Raw genomic sequence first — 23,506 nt, forward strand, 5'->3', positions numbered from 1 at the left:
AACACGGCTCCTGTGCGGGCCCGGCCCGGAGCCGCCCCGCCCGCCGCGCTCGTGTCCCCGTCGCCATGTTGGGGAGCGGGCCCCGGCCTGCGGGCGGGGGTGCTGGAGGGAGGGGGGGCCGGCCGGGGTTGGGGAGGGTGCGAGACGCGGGGTCTGGGGCGCTGAGTGAGTGCAGGGCCGGCCGGGGTCTGCACAGGGTGGCGCTCCAGGCCCGAGGAACTGGCGGGAGCCGACCGTGGTCGTGGCCGGGGGTCGAGAAGGGACACTGAGTCCAAATGGAACTGGGGTCAGGGTCCGTGAGGCTGGAGGCTAGGACTGGAGTTTGGTTAGGCTGTTCGTCTTCAGGACCCCAAGGCTGGCAGGACCCAGAGGGCGTGGGGTCCGAGCTCAGGCTGTCAGTGCCAGGACAGTTCTCTGTGGAGGGCGGGGGGGGGGGAGGCTGTTGATTAGAAATATTAGAAATGGGGGCCCTTTGGATGCAGGAGCGAGTATCAGATTGGAGCAGTTCTCGGAGTCGCAGGGCCGAATTGCAAAGCCTTATAACTCCCAGGAGACTGAGGACATATGTTCCCCTAGTATATTTTACTCCCTAGTGGGAAGAGCAACAGAAAATAGGAGGACTTTGATGAGAAAGAGGGAAAAGGGTGACTGAGGTTTGGGTGCAGGAGCTGGCCAGCAAAGGGGTGCATGGAGTGGAACTGGTTGGCAAGAAGAAAGAGCCTCCATCAACTTAGGGAGTTTGTGTGTGTCTTTAAAAGGAGGGACCGGGCTGTTTGTGGGCGGTGACCCAAGGTGTCTTCCCAGGAAGGGGACAGCCCACTGTTTTAAGAGCAGGGTCACCTGGGGAGGTCATCAGGAAGGCGTTTTTGAAGCCAGTAAGAATGGTGAAGAGGAATGAATGTGTAAAAACTACAAGGGTCTTAGAGATCATGTAACAATTTTGGATCATGTAGTGATTTTAGCTGAGATATAGAAAGGTAAAGATGACTCCTCAAGATCTTACAAGTTCCTGGCCCAGGAGGTCCTCTGCCTGCTCATTCAATACACTGCCTTAGAGGAATTTGTTAGCTCTAAGAAAGGTGTTAAGGGGCAGCATATATCAAAGAACTGTTCTTCTGTTTTGTTTTGGTAATTAGTTTGTCAGTAGAAAACTGAAGGGGGATACAAAAAAAGTACAGGTGACCAGCTATTTGATTATTTCCAACCCAACTCCATTTGTGCAAAGAAGTTCTCTTCAGGACTGTTTTGACTTATAACTTTCTAGAGTTTTAAGAGATGCTCCTTCTGTTCTAGGTGTTTACTATATAGCAAAGGGACACAGAAAGTGGAAAAAGATAACAGTGAACGATGGTACACACCCAGGATCTCTATCATGATCAAACTTCAATTAAAGTTTGATCGAGATAGAGAAGAGTTCAAAGTTCATTTGGGTTATGGAAGAATTCTGAGGGAAACTATGCAAATCAGTCATGAAATAGTAGTCCAGGGCTCCCGTAAAATCAACAAGGACTTTCAACAAAAAGGTTATGAAGATATCCATAGCAACTAAGATTTCCAATATATATTCAGTACGTATATGACATACATAGATACAGCATCAAGATTCATTTGTTCTGGGTCTTTCTAATGCAAGAAGGCCTGACTGTGCAATGGGACCCTCTGGCATCTAGTGAAGCTGCTCAGAATGATAGTAACCCCTCTCAGAATAATATTTTTGAGTAAAACAGAATACTGTATTATAGAGAAAACTATTATATTGAAATACCAAAATACACAAATTATAAAATAGTAACATAGATATACTTTATCAGTACCTTAAGAAATCAGATCTAGTGATGGGTCTGATAATTACAATTTTAAACACACGATGAACATAATACTTTAAGATATTAGCAACAACTGTAATACGATGTAAAGATATCTGTGCCGGGGCGCCTGGGTGGCGCAGTCCTTAAGCGTCTGCCTTTGGCTCAGGGCGTGATCCCAGAGCTCTGGGATCGAGCCCCGCGTCAGGCTCCTCTGCTGAGAGCCTGCTTCTTCCTCTCCCACTCCCCCTGCTTGTGTTCCCTCTCTCGCTGGCTCTCTCTCTCTCTGTCAAATAAATAAAATCTTAAAAAAAAAAAAATAAAGATATCTGTGCCATATGACAGGGTCACATATACTGCTGATACTAGAGTGGTTTGTTCTCTACAATTCATATTTGAAGAAAATGGTAACTTTCAGTTAAAGGTTAGTGAAAATAAAGAGGTAGTTTTTTGTTTTCTTTTTATTTTTTTTTAACATTTCTTTAGAGAATTTATGAGTGAACCCACTTCTGCCAAACGTTAGCAGTTAATAATTTCCCAAACAACAGAAAAAAGTATACCCCCCCAATTAAATACAATTAGTTTTTTTGTTTTCTATCCAAGTTCACAGACCCCTCTGAATTCTACCTGTGGATTCCCATCTATGAACCCCAGGTTAAGAAAGCCTACTCCTACCACCAAGCATGTCTTCCATTCAACAGACATTTACTTTGCACATATGTCTAGTGTTGTGCCAGGCTCTGAGGATTCAAAGGTCTTTAAGGCAAGGTCTTTTCACTTTAGATATTCAGTCTCATGAGAGAAATGAACATATAAACAATGATAATTCAGAATGAAAACCAAAGCTGTATTAAAGGTTGTAAAAACACAGAGGTGGGCACGACTCAGCTCTAGGAGTCAGGGAAGGTTTTGTGAAGGGGTGATACTTGAGATGTGTCCTGAAAGGTGGAGGAGTTTGCCGGATGGAGAGTTGAAGAAAAGAGTTTTCCAGGTAAAGGCATGCACTTTCAGGACATACAGTTGAGTGTGGCAGGAGCATAAAACGTGTGTGGAAAAAGTAGTCAGAGATGAAATGGAACTGTTGTTTGGAACCTGGCTGTGAAGGACTTTGCTAAGGAGTTTGGACTGAATCTTTAGCTGATAGGGAGGCATTCATGGTTTTCAAGGAGGAAGAGTATGATTTGGTTCAATTTTTAGGAAATAAATGGATGTCTTTGAATGGAGGGTGAACTGGACAGCAGGGAAGAGGTAATGAGGGCCTAGTCAAGATAGAGGCTGTGAGCTTTGAATGTTAGAATTTTCAGATATTGATAATTGACATTGCACATGGTAAGAGAAAAGGAATATTTTAGATTTTTGGTTTGGGATGGTGGCTGTCAAAGAGGTTATAAAAAGGGTGAAAGGAAGATGAAGCAATAATTGTCACAAATTAGGGAGAAGTTTTTTGGGGTAGAGTAGTAGACTTGGAAACCATTGAGAAGGTGTCAAGTGTGATGCAGTTTTCGCTTAAGGAAATCAGAGGTAAGTGTCAACAGACATAAAAAGCAGGGAAAGAGGTGCCTGGTTGGCTCAGTCAGTTAAGTGGTTGCCTTTGACCCTGGTCTCAGGGTCCTGGGATCGTGCCCCATGTGGGGCTCCCTGCTCAGTGGGAAGTCTACTTCTCCCTCTCTTTCTCCCTTTGCTTGTGCTCTCTCTGTCTCTCGCTCTCTCTCTCTTTCAAATAAATAAAATCTTTTTTTTTAAAAAAGAAAACTTCCAAATTAAAAAAAAAAAAGGCAGGGCAAGTAGGGAATGTAGGAAAATCACAGCTATCTATGTCAGAGGTCAGCGACCTATGGGCCCTGTCAAATTTGGTCCACCACCTATTCAGGTAAATAAAGTTTTATTGCAACACAGGCACAGTTACTCATTTACGTATTGTCTTTAGCTGCTTTCACACTACCAGTGGCGGAGTTGAGTAGTTGTATAGAGAAGATAGGTAGTCCACAAAGCTGAAAATATTTACTGTCTGGCCCTTTGCTAAAGTGCTTGCCAGTCTGATCAGTATCTGAGAATTGGATGTTCAACTTCTGGTTTGCCATCTAGCTCTTATAAAATGGAGAATAACCATCTTGGCTTTGTCCTTCTGGCTGGGTCCCCCATGCTCTGTGTATCTGCAGTATGACACAGAGCCCTGAATATTTTATATTGGTCAGCGATGCCAAGGTCTGTTCTGGGGTTTGCTGTGTGGCAGCTGTGGTGGTGACAGGTTTTCACAGCTTAGACCATGCTGGGGCTTATTTTGCCATTTGACTATTGGGTTGTCTTCAAAAGATTTCCTTATAGTTTCTGATTAGTAATCCTTTGTTGGTTATGTGTATTATAGATATAATTTCCCAGATTGTTGTTAATCTTTAAAATCTTTTTCTCTTGTTAAAAGAAGTTGTGAATTTTAACAAAGTCAAATCTATCAATCTTTCCCTCCCCCAAGATTTTGCAATTATTCTTTATATTATCTTCTTGAATTTCCACTGTTTTGCCTTTGATGTTTAGATCTGTAATCTGTCTGGAGTTGACTCTTAATGTATGATGTGAGGTAGGGTCCAGTTTCATTTTTTTGTATATATAACCAGTTATCCCAGCACCTTTTGTTGAATGGCACTTCGTTTTCAAATTGTGTGCTCTTTTCGTGGAGTCTGACTAAGGTCCAAATTCTAGCTCTACCGCTTGCTAATTGTGTGACCTTGGGCAAGTCGTGTAACCTCTTTGTGCCTCAGTTTCCTCAGCTTTTATTTTATGTATGTATGTATGAATATATGTAGCATGTATGTATGTGTGTAGCTAGCTAGCCAGCCAGCCCAACGTGGAACTTGAACTCACCGCTGCAAGATCAAGAGTCTCATGCTCTGCTTACTGAGCCAGCCAGATGTCCCAAGTTTCCTCAGCTTTTAAAATAAGGATAATAGTATTTATCTCATAGGGTTGTGAGGATTAAGTGAGTTAATTCATGTAACGTGTGGAACAGTGTGGCACCTAGAAAATGCTCACTAATGTTAGCTTATATTTAGCACTATTGTTTGTTTCTGATTTCTAGCACCTGGCTCAGAGTAGGGGCTCAATGTACTCAACAGTCGTCTGTTTAATTTGGTTTTCAGGTCAAAACAGAATGGTCGAGAGGTAGACTGAGTGTTACAGGAGATGCTTCCAGTTGCTGCAGTTTTAGCTGCTGTCTCAGACTTCCTGCTGGGTTGGAACCCCTTTCACCCCATCACTTCTTTATCAGAGAACTCTTGTAACAGAGAATGCAAACCAGCAGTCCGTGGTTGGATTTGACCTGCAAGACGTGTTTTGTTTGGCTCAAATGTACATAGACTTTGGACTTAACCTTAAAAATTTGGAATATCTATCAACACCAAACTCATATTCTCTCATAGCAATAGAGTAAAAGTTAAGGCTTTTGGGTATGATGGGTGTTTGTTTCCTAATGCTCTGTGGTCCTCATTACTCTCTTGTTTTGCTCATTTACTTTTATTACTCTGTAGGCATTTGATTTTCTGGGTCTTACTTCACTGAGGTTTTAAATATTATCTCTTCTAAACCAATAAATGATATGTTGGGGTAAGGATCAGGATGGTCAGAAATTGACAGATGAATTTGTGGGCAGATAAAAACCAAAGTCTATTTCTAAGGATGAGCCATTCTTAATCATAATGAATAAAATGATAATTGAAATTAAAAGATGAGATGAAATTCATTTCAAATCACTGAATATTTAGGCATCTACTATGTGCTGGGTACATTAGACATTACCACATTGGTGGTAGGAAAGAAAACTAGCTGGCCAGCTTTATAAAACAGTACAGAAGAGGTCTTTTTAATTGTGATGTGGAGCTGTTTTCCAAGAGAGTGATTGGATGAGAGAAAGGAAAAACAGAAATTCATTCATTTGCCAAACATTTATTGAGCCCTGCCATGTGTATTAGGCTAGAACTCTGCAGGATACAAAGATGATTCTAGTCAGAGTTTAAGTGTCATGTGGGGTATAGGTTTGTGTTGTGGAGCTAAAATATCAGAGGATGGTACTGAAAGAGGTAGCCTTTAGTGGAACTGCCAAGAATGGTGTAGAGATATGTATTTAGGAAATAGTAAAGAGTCCAGTTTGGCTGGAGAACAGGATTGTTACAGGGCTGTGGTTGGAGGTCAGGCTGGAAATGGAGATTGAACAACAATAGCAATAATAATAGTAGTAGCTCACATTTTTTGCATGTATACTATTTGCCAGATAACTTGCCAAGTATTTAATAAGTAGTATTTCTTTTAATCCTCACAACAACCCTGTGAGTTAGTGCACTAATTTTTATACCTTTTTACAGATAAGCTGAGGAAAAGAGCTAACATTTGTTGGGGAAAGAATTTGAGTCCAGGTAGTCTAATTCCAAGGCCTCTGTTACTCTCTGTATACTACAAAGTGAGTCAGGGAGGGCTTTGAATCCTTTTCACTTCCAACCTGGGAAGTTTGGACTTGATCTACTAAGTAATGGGGAGTCATCAAAAGTTTTTAGCCATACAGTGACATAATGAAATCTGTACCTTAGGAAAGTAAGCCTGCTAGTGAATGTAGGAACAGCATGAGGAGAAAGGAGAAGTATGGAGCTAGTTTACTCTCTTCCTCCTCACTAGATTCAGTGCTCCTTCAGAGCTGACCCTGTGTCTGTTTGTCCCTCCCTTCCTGCAGCTCCTCTGTCTACCTATTGTGTTGTCTGGCACATTTATTTTTAAAAATGTAATCTTTTTCTATAACTTTATTCTAAAAAGGACTTGAGGTGGCTGCCTAGGAGCTCAATAATCATAAACAACTAGAGGTGTAGGTAGATGTATACATGGCTTTGTTGGAGGGAGTGATGTAGCCCTAGAATTTGGTGATAAGCTATATTTTATATATAAACCCTATAAAGGAAAGCTTGGAACCACATCTTCTTAAACTTGTGAAGAACTGTATTCTGTGGCAGATAGAATATTAATGATGAGTTAATATTAACTATGGCAGTTAAAAAGCTAAACTCAGAAACAGAATGGTGGTTGCTAGGGCCTTCGGGTAGGGCAAATGAAGATATGTTGGTCAAAACATATAAACTTCCAGTTGTGAGGTGAATAAGTTCTGGGGATCTAGAGTACAGCATGGTGACTATAGTTAACAATAGTGTATTATGCTTGAAAGTTGCTGAAAGAGTAGATTAGATCTTAAATGTTCTTGCCACACACCAAAAAAAAAAAAAAGTAATTATATGAGGTGATGGATGTGTTAACTAAATTTATTGTGGTAATTTTGCAGTATACAGGTGTATCCATCTCATTGTACACTTTAACACAATGCTACATGTTGATTGTATCTCAGTAAAGCTGGGGGAAAAATCTTCGTCGTTAATAATATTAGTGATCATCAAATTCAGAGGGCATTCATACTTTAGATATTTAGGTTCGTATTTAACATTAACCAGCTACAGCCAGTGCACACAAAGAGGCAACAAAAGCTCCCATTAACTGGCACCTTTACCGATATTGAACCTGTTGGGTATTAGTTCTATAGTACCATTAGTTCTATAATTCTATAGTATATATATATATATATATATTTAAGATTTTATTTATTTATTTGACAGAGATAGAGACAGCCAGCGAGAGAGGGAACACAAGCAGGGGGAGTGGGAGAGGAAGAAGCAGGCTCCCAGCAGAGGAGCCCGATGTGGGACTGGATCCCAGAACGCCAGGATCACGCCCTGAGCCAAGGCAGACGCTTAACCACTGCGCCACCCAGGCGCCCCCTATAGTATATTTTCTAAAGACAAGATAATAGCAGTTTCTCACAGGAAGAAATAGTTGCAAATTTGTTAGTCAGATTCCTGTTTTGGATTTTACAGAGGGAAATTGTTCATTAGGTTAAGTCCCTTGTAATTTTAAATATTGTATGAAAGTAAGACCGTGTCCCTTCTATAAAGTACAGACTTAAAAAGTTCAAACACTTGGAGAAATCAAAGACATTGTGGTTAACCACCAAATGCTAGTATAGGCGAGGAGATTTTAGGTAAACCAACATCTGACTAGACTTAATAAGAGACTGATCAATAGACCCGAATAATGGATTTGTTAAATATTCTTTCCCATTGTGGATATTAACAGCAGTATGTGCATATACATGTATGCATATATCAGTGTGAAACATATTGATATAACTGGTATAATGCTTCCTAAAAAGAATGAGCCTTCAACTGAGTTCTTTTAGATTGTGTTCAACTCTTTAGTACATGTGGAGATGACTTACTCAGAAACATTGCGATCAGATTAATTAAGTGTGGAGAAAAATGTGATTGTGATAGTATATATTGACGGCCTACCAGTATTGAGAGGTACATCCAGTTGGTGAGTAATTAGTTTCTGCCTTCCAGGAAACTAATTCAACTGGGAAAGTGATATGAACATAAATAAAAAGGGGGGGAGCATAAATGTTTTAAATGAGACTATAAATGCTATGGAAATTCAAGAGAGAGAGAGCACTACTACCAGTTGGAGGATCAGGGAAGGTTTCATGGTAACGGTGGTATATTTCCTAGGGCTGATGTAACAAACTACCATAAGCTGAGTGACTTAAAACAACAAAAATTTATTCTCTTACAGTTCTTGACGCTAGAACCTGAATTCAAGGTGTCAACATGGCCATGTTCTTTCTGAGACTTAGGGTGGAATCCTTCTTTGCCTCTTCCTGTCTTTATCAGTTCTTGTGATGTTTCTTTTTCTTTTCTTTTTTTCTTTTCTCTTTTCTTCTTTTCTTTTTTCTTTAAGATTTTTATTTATTTGAGAGAGAGAGAATGAGCAGGGGGAGGGGCAAAGGGACAAGCAGGCTCCTCGCTGAGTGGGGGTGCTGTGGGGAGATGAGGCCAGATCTAGGACATTCAAATGTTGCTGAGTGGGTAGTATGTGGGATCAGGATGGCACTGCAGAATTTCAGAATATGGTGGTTAACTGATTCAAGGATAGCTAATTCAAGCTTTAGGGAGATTCTGTGAGCTAGTGATCTTGGATAAGCAGACACCCCAAAGAAAAACAGATGATTTAACACACCCAGCCTCCCTCATTTGCCCATGCCAGTAATTTTTCACCAGGACAGTCAGGGAATCCTTCTTACATAAAAAACAACACTTGCAAAAACACCACAACAAACTTTGAGGGTTTTTTTAGCCTGTTGGTTAGTCATCCTTGGACATTGAGATACATTAGATTTTTAGGATCTCTATTCAGAAGTCTCTCTATGGATTTCAGTATTAATAATCATGTCACTCTTCATTTTCTTTCAAATTTTTCTTCAAAATCACCTTTCAATCCTTTTTTTTCTCTCTTGATTTTTCTCAGAACTCTCTTCAGTCTTTCCATATCTCTTCTAAACATCTGACTAATGGAAAGAATTGAGGGAGATTGTGTACTGTCCAAGCCAATACACTTTTTTTCTATGTCATTTAAAAATTTTTTTATTTTTTGTTATTTTTTTTAATTTTAAGTAGACTCCATGTCCAACATAGGACTTGAACTCACGGCCCGGAGATCAAAAGCTGCATGCTCTACCACTAAACCAGCCAGGTACCCCTTTTCTTCATCCTTTTAATGATAGTGATGTTGATTTTTGTCCACAATAGGACTTTATTCAAATTGTGAATGCTCATTCAAACTGTGGTCCGCAGTAGAGCTCAGGTGCTTATCCTTATTTGTCTCTAGGCAATTCTTCCTGATTGTATATTTGCATTGTTGATACATTCTCTAAGAGCATGTGTCCCCATGACATTTTTAAAATTGTGTTTAAATATTACAAACAAAAGACTTTCTAGTCATTAACATATGTGTACAATCTTTACAAGTTTAATTCATATAGTTTTTTTATAGTTTTTTCATTTGGCAATATATTGAGGTACTTTTCCACATGTTTATATACTTAGTTTTATTGGATACATAATAACCAAAGTTTAAATATTCTGTTTATTTGGCATTTGGGTGATTTCCTTTTGTTTTCATTTTTGGTTTGCAATTCTTTTTCCCCCCCAATTTTTTTCTTAGACTATATTCTCTAAAATGATACAGTTTGGTCTAAGGATAATTACTTTTTAGCTATCTTGTCAGCTTATTCTTTAGAATAACTACCAGTTTATATTGCTATGAGCCACAAGTTATTATTGGATTTTATAATTTTTTTCTTCCAGTATAATAGTGGTACCTCACAGGTTTTTGGATTTTTAAAATATTTTAAATATTTTATTATGAAAAATTTCAAACATACAAAAACAACCCCTGAAATAGTAGAATAAACACCCTTATAACCACCACCTGTATTCAATGTATAGCCATATGCTTAATAAAATACTCATTCTGTTAAACCTTTTAAAAATAAAGACATTGTGAAACTATGCCTTTAAACATTTTAGCATGCATCTCTTACAAATACAGACGTTCTTCTGCATAATCACAGTACTGCTGTCACACCCAACAAATTATCAGTAATTCCTTGATATTATCTAACATTAAGAACGTATTTAAGTTTCCCTCATTGTCTCCAGAATGACTTTTATAGCTGACTTACTCAAAGTGGAATCAAATTTAAGGACCATGCATTGCATTTGCATGTTATTATTTATGTAGTTGTAGTCTTTTTAAAATCTGGAACAGTTCCCATTCCTTGTCTGCTTCCTCACCTTTTTAATTTTCTTCATGGCATTGATTTGTTGAGACCAGAACAGTTTTAATGTCCTACATTCTGGATTTCTCTGATTATTTTCTTTGTGATATTTATTCCTTTTTTCCTCATAGTTCTCTAAACTGGAAGGTTTAAAGACCTGATTAGATTCTAGCTGAACATTTTGGCCTAAATACTTAAATATTCCTCACATTGCATCATATCACAAGGTACACAAATGTCTAGTTGTCCCACTGTTGATGATAACTTTGATCACAGGTTTAAGGTTGTGATTTCCAGATCTCTCTACTATGAAGTTGCATTTTCTTCTTCTGTGACTAGCAAATATATTTTTTTACTTTTATTTATAGATGATTATTTTTTAATCTTCTTTGAGCTAGTTTTTCATATCATTTGACCATTTGTTCAGTGTAGATTTGGTATTTTCCTTTTAATTTTGCACTGTGTGTTTAAAAATTTTATTCAGTGTAGCAAAGTGAGTTGTTACAATAGATAAATTTCAAGTTTCAAAATATAGCTGAAATCCAATATAATTTAACCAAAAAAAGGATACAGATTGCAAATATATAATAGGGGACATTTCTTTGACAAAATTTTGTGATGAGATGTGTTTCTTTTTTTTAAAAAACATTCTAAGCAGACAAACCTAAAAAACATAAAGCTCTTGTATCAAAAATTTCTTTCATTTTTCTTTTTGAAATGGAGGTAAATCTCAAATTCATAAAAGTTGGCTTTACATTTGTTTTACATACCTACCCAAAAAGCACCCAGAATGTATTTTTATTTCTTGTTCTTTGAGTGTTTCATTTGGTTGCTTTTATATACCCATTTTTTATCAGTTTTAAATAATTCCTTTTTCTGTCATTATTATAAATTTTTTTTCTTATTCCATTTCTTTTCTGTTATGAATTAGATAGGATTTTCCTTCCAAACCACAAAAGCAAGATAAGCATATTGAAACTATTTGAGCATCATCTGAAGTACATGAAGAAAAAGCCAGTTCTCTCCTCCTCTCCAGTTCCTGTCCTCCAACCTACCCAAGTATAATAGTCTAGTGTGATGCTTTCATATTTTTCTCTATAGTCTTAGAAATAAATTACATACTGATTCATTTTCTCTCTTAAGATTATCATGATGCCATACACATATTCTACAAATTCTGGTTTTTTTACTTTATAGAATATACATTTCATTCTATGTCTTTAAACAGATATCTAATTTATTTTTTTTCTAGCTGCATAATGTTTCATTTCTGTAGGTTTCTGAAGGGGCATCAGGTTGTTTCTGATTTTATTTTCCCCATCACAAACAGTGGATATCCTTGTGCATATATCTCTAAGAAATGGAATTTTTACTTCTGTAGGATAAATCCCCAAATGTGGGGTAAAAGGTAAGCTTACAATGTCAGTATTATGAACTTCAAGGTTATTTTCCATAAAGGTTGTTGCAGTTCTTATTCCCACTTGCACTGGATAAGTTATCTTCTTAGTTTTTGCCAGTCAGCTGAGTGAGAAGAGTTTTCTTATTTTTATTTTCATTTCTCTGACCATTAATAAGTTGTATACCTTCATTGGACATTTGTAGTCCCTATTCTGCAGATTGTCTTTATCAGTTCTTTACTTATTTTTCTCTTGGGTTGTTAATTTTTTACTCTTTAATCAACTTGCAGATGCTTTTGTGTATTTAGGATAGTAAGCCCTTTTTTGTCACATGGTACAAATATATTCCTGGTCTATCATTTGGCTTTTGACTTTGTGGTTTCTTTTGACTTACAGACTATTTTGATTTTTACCTGATCAGGTCTGTCAGTCTTTATTACTTCTGGGTTCATGCCTTCCTTGCTCATCATCATCCCACTAATGAATTTTTATTTTATTTCTATATTTTTGTTTTATTGTTACTAATTTTTTACGTTAATTTTGTTTTTCTCTTTTTTGCAACTTGGGCAGAGATTTATTTCTTTGTGCTTTTTTTTTGTTGTTGTTTAAATAACCTGTTTATCTTGCCATTGAATTTCCTCTTCTGATCAAAATATTCTCTCTTTTTCATTGTTTGGCAATAACCACAGTATAGATTTTCTAGTTTTTAAGTAATCTCTTTTGAACTTTGAAGAAATACTTTTTAAATTGTTCCAAGTCATTTTGAATCCTCTATCTCTGTTTGAAAATATTAGCAGTAGTGTATTCACCTAATACAGTTCTATCTACAGGTTTGCTAAGTGGATTTATCTGGGTCATCACTAATGATGAAAGGGTAGCTACAGGATTTAAAAGCTGATCTTAGGACTTCAGTGTTTGATTTAAAAAGTGACAATTTTAAGAGTATAAAGCAAAAGAGAGAGAGAGAGAGAGAGAGAAAAGCCTGACAACACTGTTATTATGAATATAAGACAATGGAGAAGAAACGCTGGTAAACTCTTAGAATGATGGTCTAAGGACTTCTGTAACTTAGAGCCCAGATCTCATGATTTAATTCCATTGGAAATTTAATAGAGAAATAAGCCATTGTTCTTTTTTTTAAAGATTTAATTTATTTATTTGACAGAGAGCACAAGCAGGGGGAGCGGGAGAGAAAGAAGCAGGCTCCCTGCTGGCAGGGAGCCCGAAGCGGGGCTGGATCCCAGGATCCTGGGATCATGACCTGAGCCAAAGGCAGTTGCTTAACCGACTGAGTCACCTAGGTGCCCCGCCATTGTTCTTTAAAGTTGTCCTCCATCTTCTGGCAAGACAACATTCATTATTATTATTATTATTATTTATTATACCATACTTTTCTAGTACTTTTAAAATGAAGTCTTTTGTAAAGAAGTGTCACATATAAAATGAAAGACTTTCCTACTACTAAGAAGCTTCAGGTTATTCACTCAGGCCTTAATTTTTCTATTAGGATATTAGAGCAGATGATTGCCAAGGGCTCTCTAGTTCTTACTCTGCTAAGTTTCTCAGTTTATTTTTAGGGAATTTTTTAGTAGTTCCTATATCGTAGGATTTGATCAACTTTTCAATGTTATTTGTATATTTCGAGCATGGATTAAAAGACTGGTACTCCGTTATTTATTTATTTTTCTTTACTATAGCTTTGTTAGGATTAAAAGAACACGGTGTTGTTCATAATTAGAACATGGTGTGTGAAGTAGTTTTTTCTAAATGTTACTTTATCCACTTTCATGGCATCTAACAATACGGGGAAAATCTCTTTGAGCCTCTGACTTCCTTTGTTGGTTTATATTGTGCTTAGTTAAATTAACTATATTTGTATTAGGATGAGTAGTTCTAGGAATCTCAAATTTCATAGTTCACAAATTTACCTTTTGTTTCTTATACTAAAATGTCAGAATTGAAATTTAAAAATTAATGTTAATATTCCCTAATCCCTTAAATTGTCTATTATTCCTACCAGGAGCAAACCAGTTGTTGTTACAGCATTGAAATGACAGTCTCTCTGACAGGCATTTTTATGGATCGTTTAAGGATACTAAGTTTCTATGATTTGATTGGCAGTTTGCATAAATTTTCCCTTGGGAGCCCTGGACTTAGGAACAGGAAGCATGTTTTATAAGAGATTCACGAGGTGTAGGGAGGATGGGATTGGATCTTGACAGTTCACATTTAACTGTTTATTCACTTTTTAAATACCTTATAAATTATCCTGAAACTTTTAAGGCTATGTGGTTAACAGGCCAACTTATTTTAAGTACTGTAAGTGTAATACCTAGATTTAGGCATTCATATAAATGTTATTTAAATTTCTCATTCTACAGAATTTTTGTTTCTTATATAGTAATTACAGGAGCAGGAAGTTACCTATCCTGCCTGGTACATAATAAGCAGTTGGTAAAGGATAGTTGAACAAATGCATCCACTGAAAGTATTCAAGTTCTGGATTAGAAATTATGAGGGACTTCTCTGCACATAATTTCTATTTACAATAACTCATGGGGATGCCTGGCTGGCTCAGTCGGTGGAGCATGTGACTATTGATCTCAGGGTTGTGAGTTCGAGCCCCACACATTGGGTATAGAGATTGCTTAATAATAAAATCTTTTGAAAAAATAATAACTTATGGTCTGTAAGCTTGAAATGATTTCACTTGATCTTAGCCAAAAGGGCGAGAAATGATTGAAATGATTTCAAAATATAAAGTTAAAAACTCATGTAGAAGAGTCTCTTGGTAAAGTATTAAGGATATTATTACTAGCTATCTTTTTTTTTTTTTTTAAGATTTTATTTTTAAGTAATCTCTGTACCCACCATGGGGCTGGAACTGAAAACTCTGAGATCAAGAATCACATGCTCTACTGAGCCAGCCAGGCACCCCTATCACTAGCTATCTTTGAGAAGGAAAGGTTTGTTGTTTTTTTTTTTTAAGATTTTATTTATTTATTCATTTGACAGAGAGAGAGACAGCCAGTGAGAGAGGGAACACAAGCAGGGGGAGTGCGAGAGGAAGAAGCAGGCTCATAGCGGAAGAGCCGATGTGGGGCTCGATCCCATAACGCTGGGATCACGCCCTGAGCCAAAGGCAGACGCTTAACCGCTGTGCCACCCAGCGCCCCGAGAAGGAAAGGTTTTACACCCAGACAACAAATATGGAAGATTTATATTTGGCACAAGCTGAAGATATGCCTGTGTTTATGAGGCAGAATCCAGAAGAATTCGAGGATTCTTATTTTACAAAGCTGTTTATTTCAAGTATAGTTGACATACAATGTGACATTAGTTTCAGGTGTACACTATAGTGATTTGACAACTCTAAACATTATGCTATGTTCACCACAAGCGTAGCTGCCATCTGTCACCCTAGAACTCTATTACAGAATCATCGACTATATTCCTTATGCTGCACCTTTCATCCCATGGCTTATTCATTCTGGAACTGGAGGCCTGTACCTAACCTCCCACTCTCCTTCACCTATTTTGCCCATCCTCCTACCCCCATTACAAATCTGTTTAAAACATTTGAATAGAGATACTCATTGGTTAAAGTGAAAGCAGATAGAATAATAATTAAATTAGGCTTTATTTAACTTCCTTATGCAGATGGTGCAGCAGCTGCGATAGTGCACAGTTGTGAACCCAGGACGTCTGTATTTTCTATTTGCTTGCTTATTTGGTTCTTGTATTGTCATTTGTGATGAGAATTTTTTCAGAGTATAAGTAGGAGAGTAAATGTTAAACTAAAAAGTGTATTATTATCAGCAGGTTTATAGTTTTACAACAAAGAGTAGGAAAGTGACAAGAAAGACTTAGTCTGTAGCTAACTACATACATGATCTAGGGCAAATCCTGTAACCTCTGTGGGACTGTTTCTGCTATGTACTTCATTAGAATCCTTCAGGGGTTCTGCCCAAAACAGATTTATCTTCTTTTTAATATTAGTTAACTAAAGTATAACACATACAATGCAAAGTGCACAAATCATAAGGATAATGAATTATAAAATGAACACACTTGTATAAGCACTATTGATGTATTTTGAAAAAGCTTTCTTGATGATTATGAAAGCTTTCCTTTTTAAAAACCACTGGATTTGAGACTATAGGTAATCTCATGTCTTTTAACAACCTGTTTTTAGAGTGAAATTAGCAGAAACAGTGGTAGAAAGAAGGAATTTGGCCAGTCACAAAATTTTACTTTGAATAGGTTTATTGGGCTTGTAGTTTTAGTCTTTTCTTCTGATGTTTCTCTTCTTCCTCTTTGCCCTTTTCCCTTTCTGTCTAGGTCCTGGATGGAATGGAGAGGGGTCCTACTGAACATCTTTTATCTTTTCTGAGAGTGGTCAGAGAGTTCTTAAACAGGTCTGTTGTTTATATAGAATACAAATGCAGTCTTGTTTTATTTAAAAAAATTGATTTCAATTGATAAAAAAAGGATTGAAGTAGATAGAAATAGAGTTTACTTTTTTAAAAAGAAGGCATTTTGATCTCAGTGTCCATGGGGCATTTTAGTTTGGTAGGCTGCATTTTTGGCATGTAAATGGAACCCAGAGCAACTGAATTAAATGAGATCTCCTTATTAGAAAAGCAGTTTCTTAATAGAAAAGCATGTGAGCCTTGTCCTTTTCAGTTATGTTGAATATATGTAATATGGCAGAATTATTTATGTTTCATGAAAGATACTAAGAAAAGATTAAGAAGGGAATATCTTAGTTGTCTATGATTATGGAGGGGAATGGAGGCATGAATAAATCCAAGAAGGAAAATATTTGGCCCTCTTTCTCATGTTTTCAGAATTTATAACATTGAAAAAAAAAAAGGTACCTTGTAGTCTCTGATTCAGAGAAAGACAGGTATATAGAGTTTTGGCTTTGTTTTTGTTTTTTTTCTCCCGCATTCATCTATGTCTCACTCTGTCACCAAGAATGAATTTTATCATCATTTAGTCAGATAAAAACCCTAGCTTAGTGATTTACCAAACTTGTCTTGACGTTGGACTCACCTGTAGAACTTAGCAAATTGTTGTTGCCTTTGTCTCCCTTCCTTCCCTACTCTTCACTCCATTGTGGTTTAATCGACCTGGAAATATAACATGGGTTTTGGAATTTTTTAAAAGATCCCCAGGTGATTCTAAAGTGCAGACAAGTGTGGGAACCACAGCTCTAGCTAAAGCAGATCTGGCCACTGTTACAACTCTGTGACTTTTTTTTCCATAAATAAGGGGATGAATATTTTGGTTTAAGAATCCAGTGCTTTAGAAACAAGTCAATCAGAGAAAGACAATTATCATATGATCTCACTGATATGTGGAATTTAAGAAACAAGGCAGAGGATCATAGGGGAAGAGAGGGAAAAATGAAACAAGATGAAACCAGACAGGGAGATAAACCATAAGAGACTCTTTAATCTTAGGAAACAAACTGAGAGTTGCTGGAGGGGAGAGGGGTGGGGGATGGGGTGGCTGGGTGATGGATATTGGGGAGGGTATATGTTGTGATAAGCTTTGGGTTTTGTGTAAGACTGGTGAATCACAGACCTGTACCCCTGAAACAATACATTATATGTTAATTAATTTTTTAAAAAAAAGGATCCCGTGCTTTAAACCTAAGTTCTTACTAGAATGAAAGCCCCATAAAAGCAGGTACTATATCTGTATTTTCTTCACCATTGTATCTTTAGCATTTAGAACAATATCTGGTGTATACTGCATGCCTAAATATTTGTTGAATGGGTGAATGAACCTGTCAGTCTCCAGTGAGGTGAGAGTATGCTTTTAGTGAATATGCCAGTGGTCTGAGAGAGTGGGGTGGTTGTGGAGAGCCCAGTCTCTAGAATCAGATTGCTTGGACTTGAATAAATGGCTCTGTCACTTACTAGCAGTATGGTTACAAGCAAGTTACTTCTCTGTGCCTAAGTTCCCTTATTTGAAGAAAAGGGGGTAATAGAATATTTCATGGGATTGTTGGGCATACTAATTGGGTTAATAATGCAAAGTGCTTAGAAAAGTGCCTGATATATAATAGTGTTCTGTAAGTTATAGCTACTGTAAAATTCAAAACACCCTGGATTCTCTGCCGTTTGGGTACTTTATCTGTGGAATACTGTTCGAGGGCCAAGTTAGAATAATGGAAACAGTTGTATTAGATGTAGTTAAGGCTTGACGAAGGTGGTTGTTTGTTTGTTTGGTCAACTTAATGAGGTATAGTTTACATACAAATTATCCATTTTATTCTTATTTATTTATTTATTTTATACCTGCATCCATTTTTTAAAAATTTTTAAAGATTTTACTTATCTATTTGACAGAGAGCACAAGCAGGGGGAGCAGCAGTTAGAGGGAGAGGGGGCTCTATCCCAGGACGCTGGGATCATGACCTGAGCCAAAGGCAGCCGCTTAACTGACTGAGCCACCCAGATGCCCCCCTGCATCCATTTTAAAGTAAAACATGTTTCAATGAGTTTTGACAGATTTATTTATTAGTTTATACTATTTATTATGAAACAACCACTACAGCCCAGATACAGAAAATTTCCATCTCCCTAAACTTTCCTTACACTCTTTTGTAGTCGGTCCATCCCAGCACCCCCACCAATATATTGCTTTGCATTTTCTAGAGTTCTAGAAATTCATAAATTATGTTCTCTTTTGTATCTAGCATCTTTCCCTCAGTATATTTTTTATATTTATCCATGTTGTTGCATGTATCAGTAGTTCATTCTTTTTTAATACTATCTTTTTCTTAATACTATTCTTTTTTAATAGTATCTTGTTTTATAGATATAACATGTTTGTTTATCCATTTACCTGTGATGGACATTTGGGTTGGTTCCAGTTTTGATGATCGTGAATAAAGCTACTATAAGCATTTTTACACAAGTCTTCGTGTAGACATATTTTCATTTCATTTATTGTTGGGTAAATCCCTAGCAATAGAATTGCTGGGTTGTATCATATATCTGACTTTTTAAGAAACTGCCAAACAGTTTTAAAGGAGTTGAATATTCAGCAGGATATCCAGGGAGAGTCCATTAGTTATCTATTGTTACGTAATTTGTTATGTTAGCAGCTTAAAACAACACATATTTATGGTGACACAGTTTCCATGGGTCAGGAATGTAGGTATAGCTTAGGTGAGTCCTCTGTGTTGGGGTCTCTCAGAGGCAGCAGTCAAGCTGTCAGCCAGGGCTGGAGTCTCATCTCAGTGCTTGACTGAAGAAGAAACTGCTTCTGAGCTCATTTGGTTATTGGTAGAATTCACTTCCTCGAAGGTTGTTGAATTAAGGGCCTTGGTTTCTAACTGGCTATTAGCTGGAGGCTGCTCTCAATTCCTTGCCATGTGGCTTCTCCGATGTGGCACACCGAGAAGGCAATAATTAGAGTCTTCTAGGAAAATAGAAGTCACCATCTTTTATAACCTAATCATGGAAGTGACATCTCGTCATCAATATCTGTTGGTTACAAGCAAGTCACTAGACGAGCCCACATTCATGGGGAGGAGATTACACAAGGAAGTGAATACCAGAAGACTGGAATAATTGGTGGCCATCTTAGAAATACTTCTCCCAAAGAAGGCATAGCTTAGTGCCAGGCTAGGTCTAGATAGGACTGGGGGGAAAAGTATGTAAAATTTTCTTTACCTTCCCTTTATCAAACTGTATCTCTTTCTTCCTTCTGTCTTTCACATCAGCCTCTCCTCACTTCAGGAACAGAGACATTAAGGTCACACTCACAGTGAGATTTTTATCTTGGGTATTTTTGTTGTTGAGAGATTCAATTAAGACCTCTTCCTGAATTGTTTAGTATTTATATATTATTTTTAAAAACATTTTATTATGGAAATTGAGACAGATACAAAAATAGAATACTATCATGAACCTCCATGTACCTTTTACCCACGTTCAACAGTTTGTTTTTTTACCAGCCTGTTATGTATAATTTACATACAACAAAATGCACTCATCTTAAGTGTATGGTTTGTATTTTGTCAAATGTATATATCTTACCAGTCAAGTTATAGAGCATTTTCATTCCAAAGTTATCTTGTACCCCTGTTTAATTAATTTCCACCCCAGTCCCAGGCAATTACCCATCTGGTTTCTATTGTTGTTCATTTTGCCTGTTCTAAAATGCCATAGAAATGTTTTGATTCTTTTGATAATCATGAAGTTTTTGAGAGTCATCCACGTTGCATATATCAGTAGTTCAGAGTTTTTCCAACCTTGGTACTATGGACATTTTGGGCTGGATAATTTGTTTTTTCAGACTGCCATGAGCATTGTAGGATATTAGCAGCATCCATGACCTCTGTCCACTAGATGCCAGTAGCACTCCCCTCCCCTCCTTTGATTGTAACAATCAAAAAGGTCTCCACATTGCCATCTGTCCCCTAGGAGACGAAAATCCCCTCCTTTTACTGGTAGATAACCCTTACAGTAGTTGATCCTTTTTATTGTTGGGCAGTATGCCACTGTATAGCTATCCACAAGTTATCCATTACTAATTGATGGATGTGTGGGTTGTGTCCAGTTTACTTTCAGTTTCAGGCTAATATAGATGAAGTTGCCATTAACTTTCATAGGAAATCTTTGTATAGACATGTTTTTTGGGGATGAATATCTAGGAGTGAGATTGCTGGGTCCTATGATAAGTAAATGCTTAAGTTCATAAGAAACTGCCAAATTATTTGTACATTTTTACATTCCCACCTGTATGAGAATCCCAGTTGCTCTAGATCCTTGTCAGCATTTGATATTATCATTCTTTCAATTTAAGCCATAATTGTAGGTGTGTTATTTCTTTGTAGCTCTAATTGGCATTTTCGTAATGACTGCTGATGTTGAACATCTTTTTATATGCTTGTTGTAAAGTGTTCAAATCTTATGCCCATTTTTCATTGCATTCTTTGTCTTACTATTGAATTTCCTTTGTCTTTGCCCTTACGTGTGCATAAACATACACAATTAAGGGATGCCTGGGTAGCTCAGGCAGTTAAGCGTCTGCCTTCGGCTCAGGTCATGATCCCAGGGTCTTGGGTTGGAGTACCTCATCAGGCTCCTTGCTCAGTGGGGAACCTGCTTCTCCCTCTGCCTGCCACTCCCCCTGCTTGTGCGCCCTCTCTCTCTCTCTCAGACAAATAAATAAAATTAAAAAAAAATAAACATATACAATTAACAAAATTGAAATAATACAATTTTATGTACTTTCATATTTAAAACATGAACATTTCTCATGATATTAAATATTTTTTTAAAGATTTAAGCAGGCTCCTCACTGAGCAAGGAGCCTGATGTGGGACTTGATCCCAGGACCCTGGAATCATGACCTGAGCTGAAGGCAGATGCTTAACTGACTGAGCCACCCAGACATCCCTCATGATGTTAAATATTTCTGAGAAGATGAGTCTTAATGGAGAAGCAATACCTGAGAGAGGGTCTTCACCAGAATCCCATTATGCTGGCACAATTTTCTTGAACTTGTCAGCCTTCAGAGAACTCTGAGAAATAAATTTCTGTTGTTTATAAGCCACCCAGTGTGTGGTACTTAGGTATAGCAGCTCAAACAGACTAAGACAATTGTGAAATGAGAATTTAATAATTTTTTCCCTAAATATTTGACCAATTTGTCCCAAACTACAAAACAAAATTATCCTCCCCCACAAAGAAATGTGACACAAAATTCATTAATGAACAGTCAGAACTAAATAAAAGGAAAAGTCACCAACAGCAGCCCACGAAGTGGAAGACAATATTTGCAAATCATACATCTGATAAGGGATTTGTATATGAATTATATCAAAAACTCAGTGTAACAAGAGATAAAGAAGGAAGGAAGGACACAACATAATCATAAAGGGAGCAATCCAACAAGATTACATCAATGGATAGATCATCCAAGCAGAAAATCAACAAGGAAACAGTGGCTTTGAATGACACATTGGACCAGATGGATCAAACAGATATATTCAAAATATTTCATCCTAAAACAGCCGAATACATATTCTTTTCAAGTGGAACAATAAGGAACGTTCTCCAAAATAGATCACATGGTAGGCCACAAAACAACTCTCAACAATTTAAAAAAGGTTGAAGTCATACAGTGCATCTTTTCTGACCACAATGCTATGAAACTAGAAATCAGTCATAAGAAAAAAATCTGGAAAGAACACAAATACATGGAGGTTAAATAACATTATACTAAACAATGAATGGGTCCACCAAGATCAAAGAGTAAATAAAAAAATACACGGATAGAAATGAAAATGAAAATGCAAGAGTCCAAAATCTTTGGGATGCAGCAAAAGCTGTTCTAAGAGGGAAGTTTATAAAATATAGGCCAGTTGCAAGAAGCAAGAAAAATCTGAAATAAGCAACCTAACCTTATTTCTGAAGCAGCTAGAAAAAGAAGAACAAATAAAACTCCAGACCAGTAGAAGGAAGGAAATAATAAAGAATAGAACAGAAATAGTTGAAATAGAAACTGAAAAAACAAACAGATTAATAAACCAGGAGCTGCCTCTTTGAAAAGATTGACAAAATTGATAAACCTTTAGCCAGACTCTTCAAAAAAAAGAGAGAGAACTCAAAATCAGAGATGAAAGTGGAGAAAGAACAACTGACACCACAGAAATACAAAGAATTATAAGAGAATGTTATGAAAAATTATATGCCAACAGATTGGACATCCTAGAAGAAATGGATAAGTTCCTAGAAACATATAACTCCCCAAAACTGAATCAGGAAGAAATAGAAATTTGAGCAGAGTGATTATCAGCAATGAAATTAAATCAGTAATCAGAAAACTCCCAACAAGCAAAAGTCTAGGACCCAGTGGCTTCACAGGTGAATTCTACTAAACATTTAAAGAGTAATTAATACCTGTTCTTCTCAAACTATTTGAAAACATTTAAGAGGATTCTCAAATTCATTCTATAAGGCCAGCATTACCCTCACCCTAAAACCAGATAAAGACGCTACAAAACTATAGTCCAATATCTCCGATGAACATAAATATAAAATCCTCCACAGAATATTAGCAGGGGTGCCTGGATGGCTTAGTCAGAAGAGCATGTGACTCAATCTCAGGGTTGCAAGTTCAAGCCCCACTTTGGGTGTAGAGATTACTTAAAAAAAAATTAGCAAAAAAATTAAACCAAATCCAACAATATATGTAAAAAAATCATTCACCATGATTAAGTGGAATTTATTCCTGGGATGCAAGAATGGTTCAATATTTGCAAATCAATCGGTGTAATACATCACATCAACAAGGAAGGGTAATGATGTAATCATTTCAATAGATGCAGAAAAAGCATTTGACAAAGTACAACGTCCATTCTTGATAAAAACCCCCAACAAAGTGGGATTAGAGGGAATATACCTCAATGTTATAAAGGCCGTATATGAAAAACCAACAACTAACATCATACTCAATGGTAAAACTGAGAGCTTTTCTCCTAAGATCAGGAACAAGCCAAGGATGTCTACTCTTACCGCTTTTATTCAATATAGTACTGGAAGTCCTAGCCACAGCAGTCAGACAAGAAAAAGAAATAA

General features: G+C 37.1%; 1 protein-coding gene across 13 annotated transcripts in view; it reads left to right on the forward strand.

The window, feature by feature from the left end:
- Nucleotides 1-9,332: 9,332 nt before the first annotated feature.
- Nucleotides 9,333-23,506, forward strand: part of NCOA6 (nuclear receptor coactivator 6) — an 86,563-nt gene continuing 72,389 nt past the window's right edge. For 7 of the 13 annotated variants that reach the window (XM_034641384.1, XM_019796586.2, XM_002916397.4 and 4 more), the window contains exons 1-2: nt 9,333-9,413; nt 16,239-16,315. The gene's annotated coding sequence lies outside the window, so the exon portion shown is untranslated. The remainder of the gene's footprint in view (nt 9,414-16,238; nt 16,316-23,506) is intronic. The other 6 variants (XM_019796588.2, XM_019796592.2, XM_011221243.3 and 3 more) reach the window with 3 other exon arrangements.

This window comes from Ailuropoda melanoleuca, chromosome 13 (assembly GCF_002007445.2).
Source record: "Ailuropoda melanoleuca isolate Jingjing chromosome 13, ASM200744v2, whole genome shotgun sequence".
NCBI classification, from domain to species: Eukaryota; Metazoa; Chordata; class Mammalia; order Carnivora; family Ursidae; genus Ailuropoda; species Ailuropoda melanoleuca.